General features: G+C 47.7%; 1 pseudogene; it reads left to right on the top strand.

Annotated features, from left to right (window-relative positions):
* Positions 1-1,115: 1,115 nt before the first annotated feature.
* On the top strand, positions 1,116-2,472 carry LOC101653941 (annotated as a pseudogene).
* The last annotated feature ends 7,506 nt before the right edge of the window (positions 2,473-9,978 follow it).

The raw sequence follows: 9,978 nt of genomic DNA, 5'->3' as shown, positions 1-9,978 counted from the left end.
TGTTCAAGATGGACTGGGCCTCCAATAGGGCACTCACCTCCCTGGGCACCCTATCTGTGAAATATAGATGGGAAATTTACAGGGCGGAGTTGTTAGGAAGCACTGAGGTGATACACATAACGAACTCAGCACACCAACTATTAAACCAAACCCAACTTGTGACCCTCAATAGATTCCCACTCCTGATGACCCTCGGTGGCACGGCAGAGCTCAAACCCAGTAGGGTTGGCTTGGTTGACAACACTCCCTCGATGCACATTTGGGAGTCTTGAGATGATGCAAACAGTCAATGCACCTGCCTGCTAACCAAAAGGTCGGAGGTCCAAGCCCACCCAGACATTCCCCAAAAGAAAGGTCTCAGGATCACTTTCAATGATCAGCCATTGAAAATTCCACAGAGCCCAATTCCACTCTGACACCAATGGATCAACCACATCTGGTTTATGCTCCCCTCAAAGTGAGGAGAATACCACTCCAGATGTTACTAGCCCCAGGCCTTTTCATATCCTTTGCTGGTTTATCTTTACCTTAGCAAATCATCCCATGGGTCCCTTCATTCCTCACCCCATGTAAGGCTATCTGTCGTTTCCTGCTGAGACCCTACTTTGGAATCACATACAACATGGATCTGATTTCACCAACTGAAGGATCGTGTCATCTATGAGGGCGACTGGGCGGGGTTCAAAAAGTTCACGGGAAAATTCTATTATCTTGTCATTCCATTTTCCCTCTTGAATTTTTGTTGACTAGAATGAACTTGGTCTCCAATTTCCCCTTCCATTGTGTTGGCAGAGCCTACTGCACCAATTAGTGATTGCATTTACCATCTGGCGAGAATATGGAATGATGTTCTTTCATTTCCAGTAACTCTGGGCTGCTGCCCATCTCACTTTCAGGGCCCACATGGCATGAGGGTGGCATGGTGGGTTCAGAATTACGCAGCTAACCAAAAGTTTGGTGGGTGAAAGACGAAGTTGGCGTCTCCCATAAAATGTAGTCTTATAGGAAATCAAAATGATAAACCTGGCCCTGCCCGGCACCGCCTGCCCAGTGCTCCTCCCAGCTTGAGTCCAGCCCCCTCTGCCCTTGCCCCTCCACGCTGAAACGCCGCCAACATGACGGAGAAACTGCCCTACAAAGTCGCTGACATCAGCCTGGCCACCTGGGGACATAAGGCCCTGGACATTGCAGAGAACGAGATGCCTGGACTGATGCGCATGTGTGAGATGTACTCCACCTCCAAGCCGCTGAAGGGCGCCCCCATTGCGGGGTGCCTGCACATGACTGTGGAGACAGCTGTCCTTATTGAGACCCTTGTCGCCCTGGGAGCTGAGGTGCAGTGGTCCAGCTGCAACATCTTTTCCACCCAGGACCATGCAGCAGCTGCCATTGCCAAGGCTGGCATTCCCGTGTGTGCCTGGAAGGGTAAAACAGACGAGGAGTACCTGTGGTGCATCGAGCAAAAGCTGTACTTCAAGGACGGGCCCCTCCACATGATCCTGGACAACGGCGGTGATCTCACCAACCTGATTCACACCAAGTACCCACAGCTCTTGTCGGGCATTCGGGGGATCTCTGAGGAGACCACGACCAGAGTCCACAACCTGTACAAGATGAAGGCCAATGGGATCCTGAAGGTGCCTGCCATCAACGTCAACGACTCTGTCACCAAGAGCAAGTTTGACAACCTCTACGGCTGCCGGGAGTCCCTTATCGATGGTGTCAAGTGGGCCACAGATGTGATGATTGCCGGCAAAGTCGCCGTGGTGGCAGGCTATGGTGACATTGGCAAGGGCTGTGCCCAGGCCCTCAGGGGTTTCGGGGTGCATGTCATCATCACTGGGATTGACCCCATCAACGCGCTGCAGGCCGTCATGGAGGGCTACGAGGTCACCACCATGGACGAGGCCTGTCAGGAGGGCAACGTCTTTGTCACCACCACGGGCTGTGTCGACATCATCCTTGGCCGGCATTTTGAGCAGATGAAGGACGATGCCACTTGGACGTGGAGATTGATGTAAAGCGGCTGAACGAGAACTCGGTGGAGAAGGTGAACATAAAACCTCAGGTGCGCCGCTACCGGCTGAAGAACGGGCGCCGCATCGTCCTCCTGGCTGAGGGCCGGCTGGCTAACTTGGGCTGCGCCATGGACCACCCCAGCTCCGTGATGAGCAACTCCTTCACCAACCAGGTGCTGGCGCAGATAGAAGTGTGGACCCACCCGGACAAGTACCCCGTTGGAGTCCACTTCCTGCCCAAGAAACTGGATGAGGCAGTGGCTGAAGCCCACCTCGGGAAACTGAACGTGAAGCTGACCAAGCTGACGGGGAAGCAGGCCCAGTACCTGGGCATGCCGGTGGACGGCCCCTTCAAACCCGATCACTACCGTTACTGACAGCCCCGCCTGCCCCTCACCTGCCAGCTGATGTCCCTGCCCAGGCCCCCATTCTCCCCAAGAACACATGGCACTAATTTGACCAACTTGACATTGGCTCCCGCTTTGCCCCCTCAGACAGTTCCCGGTGTGGCAAGGGGTATTGAGAAACCCCTCTGAAGACGCTGGTCCTGATGGAGGGAGGTGTGTGGGGAACCCCCCAGGGAGCTATGACCTGCTCGCTTAGTCTTTAGGCTGGAGTTGACAACAGTGGTCAAGCCCAGGCATGTTACTTCTAGTCCTCACCTGGTCTTAGGGACCCAGGTCACGTGCTTGGTGTACAGCTAAGTGGTTCCTGGGCCCGTGACGATGACAGGGAGAGCTGAAAGGGTAGCAGGGCGCTGTGCGAGTTTGAATGCTCCTAGGCCCCTAGCTGAGTGATGGACACACGTCAGCCTCAGAACAGTGAGGTCGGTACTACCTGTCCCTATTTTACAGGGGTTAATAGAATTGTCAGGGACAGCTAAGAGAAGTGACATCGATAGTTTGGGAGGGACCAGAATAAAAACATGAGAAGAGGTGTCAGTCTGCCCCTACCTTGGTAATATGCTGGCTCCTGTCACAACTCTGGGTCAAAAAAGGTTAATTTTGTTTACAATGTGTTAAAAGAGGGCAGGAAGGTGGGCTAATAATAAAAAATTTGGTGCCTTAAAAAAAAAAGATAAACCTGACTTGATCCTCCCTCTGATCCATGTTGGGCTGGACGCGGTTTTCAACATTTTCTGTGTTTTTGTTTTTAATATTGGGGTTTATTTCTGATGTATTTTGTCATTGTGGGTAGCCCCCTTGAATTTTTGTTATATACATTTTTTTTCTGTTTTTCAGTATGTAAAACCCAGGATCGATGACCCTACAGAGATACCAAGTGAAATAAGGGTTCCTAAGGGGTACACTGGTGGGAGGGGAGCTGATATCAAGGAGTTTAAGAAGGAAGAGAATGTTTTGAAACTGATTATGGTAGTAATACTGCTTTTTTTTTTTGTAGTATTGAGCACAAGGCTGATTAATGTGATTGAACTAAGGAATGATATGATATCTGTATTAGCTCCAAATAAAATGGTTTTGAAAATTTTTTACAGCCTTGAAAACCTTGAACACCAGTTCTACTCTGTTCTATAGGGTTGCTAAGCGTAGTAATTGACTCAATGGCCCTGGGTTTAGTTTGGCGAGCGTATCAGTAGACAAGGAACCCTTGTGGATCAGTGGTTAAGTACTTGGCTGCTAACCCCATCTGACTATTTCTTCCCACCTACCAGCAACACCCACCATCTGTCTATCAGTTTTATACTACGGTGACCTGAGCGTTGTTGTGATGCTGGAAGGGCTATCATCGGTATTTCAAACTCTAGGAAGGTTACTCAAGTTGACTCAAGGTTTCAGCAGAGCTTCCAAACTAAGAACAGACTACGAAGAAGGAATCAATGTACAACAGCAGAACGTAGTCAGATATAACGCCAGAAGATGAGCCCCTCTGGTTGGAAGGCACTCAAAACATGGCTGGGAAAGAGCTGCCTTCACCAAGCAGTCACCCATAATGCCCTGACTGAAGTCAACTATTGAACATTAATTTGCTGATAGCATGACTCAAAATGATAAGTAACAGTTGCAAACATATATTAGTAATTGGAACATACAAAGTATGAATCTATGAAAATTGCAAGTTATTAAAAATGAAATGCATAAAGATGGGTATCCTAGGCCTTAGTGAGCTGAAATGGACTAGTATCAATGATTTTGAATCAGACAATCATATGCTTACTCTGCTGAGATGGAAGTTACTGGGCCAAAAAGAATTAGCCAATATTTAGCCATTTTAAGAGGTAGCATGTGATCAAGAACCAAAAGTATCAAAGAAAGAAGTCCAAGCTACACGGAAGGCATTAGTCAAAATCCAAGACTCCAGTAATTGACGGAATACCAATTGAAATGTTACACCAAACGGATTAAGCAGTGGACGCATTCATTCATCTATGCCAAGAAATTTAGTCAAAGGACTGGAAGAGATACACATTTGTACCCATTCCAAAGAAAGGTGACTTTTCTCTTAGATTTTGGGAACAGGAGAGGGAAAAATACATCAGCCTCTTCATAAATTTGCCTGCCCCACAGCACATAGTTATTCAACACAGTGTCTAGCAGAGTGAGAACTCAATAATATCAATTGTTTCTATCATTTAAGGAACCTTGATGGATCTGTCAGGTAACCATTGGACTAGCTAACCACAAAGTCAATGGTCCACACCCACCAGCCATTATGAGGAGAAAAGATGAGGCTATTTGCCCCTGTAAAGCTTTACAGTTTTGGAAACCCGATACGGGTCGCTATGAGTTGGCAGTGGGTTTGGGGCTCTTGATGACAGTGGTCTTGAATTATCATTCTCACTTACTGTCATAGAGTTGATCCTGACTCACGGTGACCTTAGAGGGCAGGGTAGAACTGTTAGTTTCTGAGACGGTAACTCTATGGGAGTTGAAAGCCTCGTCTTTCTCCTTTGGATTGGCTGGTGGTTTTGAACTGCAGATCTACTGGTAAGCAGGTCAATGCATAACCACTGTGCCACCAGGGCTTCTTGTCATGTAGTCATTGCTCTCATCGAAACCATATATAAAGAGTCCATGAGCTGAGGGGAAAACACCAAGAAAACGGTCATGTAGAATAGCATTGTCCATCACAACATCCTACAATGACAGAAATATTCGGTATCTGAAGTGTCCAATAGGTAACCCTGTGACTATTGAGCCCAACTGAGGAAATGCACTTCTTTGTCTCTCCTTTTGGTCAGTAACTTAGATTCAAGTGTAGGTAACAATGTAGCTAATGGGTACACGAAATCACTATACGGGTCTGTGAAATCATTTAAGCAGATGACAGACAATAAAGCATTTTCACTCCAAATAATACAAGTTCCACTTCATTTCACAGCTGCGCCCTGCAGCCAGTTCTGGGTCTCCGCTCACGACAGAGACCAGGGTGACAGCCATACGGTCTCCCCAAGCAAGCCAGAAAGAAGCCAACAACAGAGGCCTTGGGGATCCCCCCTAGTCCACAGCTCCACATTTCCAGTTCGTTCAGCACAGAAGAAAGGGCTCAGTGTGATGGCATGCTCTCAGACTTCAGTGAGCGGCACCCACTCCCCCAACATGTCAGAGGCCCTAAACATACCAATCGAGGTGTAATTGAAAGTTCCTTTGTTCTCCAGCCAACTTTCCGCCCTCCCTGGAGACCCTCTGAGATGCCCCAAGGCCCCAGTCCCGGCCTGGGAACCATCCAGTCCATGCCCCTGGCCCAAGCGTCAAGCTCTAGGAAAGCGCTCGGAGCACAACTGGGATTTTTACTAGATGCTTGATCGGTGTACCCACTGGAAATGTGTACCTTGGCACAGCAGGGTCTCCAGGCTCCTGTCACCTTCTGACTGCAACTGGAATTGGCCTGGCAATCCCTGGAAAATGGGCACCTCGCGGCTTTACATTCTGCATGAATCACCCCTTCTGTGGAGGAGCGGGCTGGCCTCGGACGCCAGCAGACATAACAGACGGCTGCTTTTCCCGTGTCCGGACTTTTCCCAGGGGCTGGGTGGGGGCCGAGAAGCCCTCCTCCAGCGGCTGGAGTTTTACTCTCCTCATTCCCTGCCCCTTCCAAGCTATGGGGATTTCACCGGAGCCACGCATTTTCAAAATCTCTCATTCAAATAGCTTTACAAACAGTCTTCAAGGCGTGTGTGTGTGTGTGTGTGTGTGTGTGTGTGTAAGGGGCTCTTTGTACAAGCATAGAGCTGACTCTGCCTTTTTGAAATAGCATGTTGACTTCTGACTTCTCATCATTTACTGAATGCTATCCAATCTCAATAATAGTAAACGTGACCCTTCGCCTCGTGGGTCCTGCCTATGTGGACAACATCATCCCTGGCCTCATTCCATTTGCTCCAGCTGTCCTGAGAGGCAACTGACAACCATAGTGCCACCACCACAGTGACACCCTGAGGTGTGATTTTTTGGAAGCAGATCACCAAGTCTTTTATCCAAGGCACCTCTGGGTGAGACTCGGACCTTTACCGTTAGCAGCGAAGCAAACTGAGCACACCTCCCCGGGACTCCATGACGCAGCTTCAATCTACTGCTGCTGAGTCGATTCTGAATTTCAGTGACCCTCTGGGACACAACGAAACTGTCCCATAAGGGTTCTGAGGCTGTACCTCGCGATGTGAGCAGACGGCAATATCTTTCCATGCAGCAGCTGGTGGATTCCAACCGACGACCACTGGGTCATGGCGGGCTTCACTAAGTGGCATACAGTTCTTCAGGTGAACCCTGGTGCTACTTTACTTCTCCGTAGGTTTGCTTATGCTGTCTCCTTTTCCAGTCCAGAACACTCCTCTCTCCCATATCCACACAAGGAGCCAGTCATTTATAACGCCGAGACAAGCTCCCCTGCTCTGGGAAGCCTTTCTATCTCCCCTCTCTCTGAGAGGTAGGTACACGGTGCTGTTGCTGTACCCTCAGAGTCTTACTCATGTCTAGGGTTTCCACTGGTATCCCTGTACTGTATTTTGCTTCTTTCCCCACCTTGCCCCATTATTAGACAAAGGCCTTTGAGGATCCATCTGAGCTGTCTTATCTGTCTAGTCAAAAGCTCTCATGGTGCCAGTCCAGCATGTGGAAGCTCTACGTAGACCAAGAGCAGTGGTTCAAAGAGAACAAAGGAATACCACTTCGTTTAAAATCAGGAAAGGTGTGAGCCAGGGTTGCATCCTTTCACCATACTTACTCACCCTGTATGCTGAGCAGATAATTCGAGAGGCTGAACTATGGCATCAGGATTGGAGGCAAGAGACTTTTTCACCACCTGTCATATGCAGATGACACAACCTTGCTTGCTGAAAGCAAGGAAGCTTTGACGCCCTTGTTGATGAAGGTCAAGACTATAGTCTTTAAGATGGATTACAACCCAATGTAAAGAAAACCCAAATCCTTACAACCCATAGGTAATATTATGATAAATGGAGCAAAGATAGAAGCGGTCAGGGATTGACTGTTTTGCATCTACAGTGGTGCTCAAGGAAGCACCAGTCAAGAAATCAAATGGCACTATATTGTATTGGGAAAATATGCTGCATTAGACCTTGATAAAGTATCAAAGCGTCAGGATGCCACTCTGAAGACTAAGGAATGTCTGATTCAAGTCATGACATTCTCCATCGCCATGTGTGCTTGTGAAAGCTGGACCACAAATAGGGAAAACTATTGACGAGTTGGTGCATTTGAATGACAGTGCTGGTAAAGAATGTGGGCAGTACCATAGGCTGTGGGAAGAACATGTCTAGGAGCAGTCAAGCCGGTCAGCTCCAGGGAAGCAAGGCTTTCAAGACTTCATCTCATGTCCTTTGGACATGTTACAGGAGAGCTCACTCCCTGGAAGAAGACTCCATGTCTGCTAAAGTAGCGTGTCAATGCAAAAGAGGAAGACCCTCCAGGGATCGGAGGGACACCGCGGCCGCAACAATGCGCTCAAACATGACAACATTTGAGAACATGTACAGGACTGGGCAGTGTTCGGTTCTAGTCATTGGATCAAGATGGCTCAGAAGTTTGCCCAAACCCTTCTGTCTTAACCCCCACCCCCAATCAGTCTTGGAATAAAATCCACACTCAGTTCCCCATTCTAAAACCCTCTATGAGCTGGCCCCCAGATCTTTCCAGAATTCAGTCTTAGCCCTCACCCTTTTGCTCACATTGAAGTGACACAGCCTTTGGTCCCTCACCGGCGAAACCTGTGTGTGCTGCCGCCCAAATGGTATTTCTGCAGACATTGGATGGCTGGCTCTGGTCACTCTGAAAGTCCAGTCCTGAGCACAACTCAAACAACGTCACGGTCACCTTCCTTCCTGTCACTTCTTTTGCTTTCTTCGTGGCACGTCTTAGGACTTGATAGAGTGCATTTGCTGACTCAGCTATTTTCCATCTCCCTCAATGAGGTTCCACAAGAATAGGAATCTTATCTCTTTGGTTCACTGCCTTCTTTTCAGCACTCGAGCAGAATCCAGCTAAAAAAAAAAGATGTCCAGAAACGCTGGGTTATTGAATCGTTGGGACATGCCTGGCATTGCTAGACACTTTCACAAGAAGTGCTTCATTAATCATGCCCAGAAAGGTGTCTTAAAAAAAATTAGTTGGGAACTATCAATGATTTCCAAGATTTAGACATAATGGGTAGAACCTGTAGAGAGCTCATTTGTAATTAGTTTCTTTGAAGTAGAAATGAGTCAGAGTGTGACCTCATCTCCAAGTCCACATCAAAGTGGTTATGGATGAGCGCAAAGGCAACCAAATGAATGTCCCTTCAAAATGGATGTGCAAGAACCTGGAGTCTGGATTTCACTTGGATCTGGATTCCAGCTCCTGTGCTCTCCAGCTCTGATACATTGGCTCTAGCTGTGCTAGGATTTGTTGTTGATAGCGGCAGTGGAGCTGACCCTGACTGATGGTGATCCCAAACAGAACAGCACATAATGCTGTCCATGCCTGCACAGTCCCCATGACCCACAGAGGAGCAGACTGTTGGGATCCATAGGGCTTTCATTGACTGACTTTGAGTGCTAACGTGTGCTTGCCCTTTATTTGCTGAAAAGACTAATGGAATTTCCGGAACATTTTCTTTAGATGCTATCGACTTTGTTCCAAGTGACCATCTATACAACAGAACAAAACATTGACCAATCTGACACCATCCTCTCAATCACTACTGTGCTTGAGCCCATGTTGCAGCCACTGAGTCAATCCATTTCATCCAGGGTCTTTTTCTTGCATGACTTTCCCAAGCACAATGTCCTTCACCAGGGACTTAGCCTTCTAATGAACATGTCCAAGTACGTGGGACAGAAATCTCATGATCAAATGCTAATGTATGGGGTGTTCTGGCTGTGCTTCTTCCAGCACAACCTTTGTCCATTCTTCTGGTGGTCCATGATGTACTTAAGATTCCTGTACTGAGGAACTATATGTGACCTCCTCCCTGGGGGACAGACAGCCAAAAAGTGGGTGAAGGGAGACGTCAGACAGGGCAAGATATGACAAAATACCAGTTTATAAACTATCAAGGGCGCATGAGGGAGGGGGGAGCGGGGAGGGAGGGGAAAAATGAGGACCTAATGTCGGGGGTTTAAGTGGAGAGAAAATGTTTTGAGAATGATGTACAAATGCGCTTTACACAATTGATGTGTGTATGGAATGGGATAACAGTTGTATGAGCCCCTAATAAAATGTTTTAAAAAAAAGATTCCTGCACTGTACTATAATTCAGATACATCAATCCTTCACCAGTCTTCTTTATTCATTGTTCAGCGCAATTACCATGACTGAGTCAGGTGTACCTCAGTCCCTGTGTTATATAGGGTTCTCTAAAGAAACAAAACCAGGGCACTTACAATTATATAACCATAGATATAGATATATAAAACATGAAGAAATAAACAGCTAATTTGTCCACAGAGCACTAAAGAGGGCTCAGTTCAACTCACTTCTGTGAAACAGTTACTATACTGGCGGTC

This window comes from Echinops telfairi, unplaced genomic scaffold (assembly GCF_000313985.2).
Source record: "Echinops telfairi isolate 266 unplaced genomic scaffold, ASM31398v2 ScPeMD7_2;HRSCAF=8, whole genome shotgun sequence".
In the NCBI taxonomy this organism is placed as follows: Eukaryota; Metazoa; Chordata; class Mammalia; order Afrosoricida; family Tenrecidae; genus Echinops; species Echinops telfairi.
The sequence above is the reverse complement of the archived record's forward strand: the minus strand, read 5'-3'. Positions and strand labels throughout refer to the sequence as shown.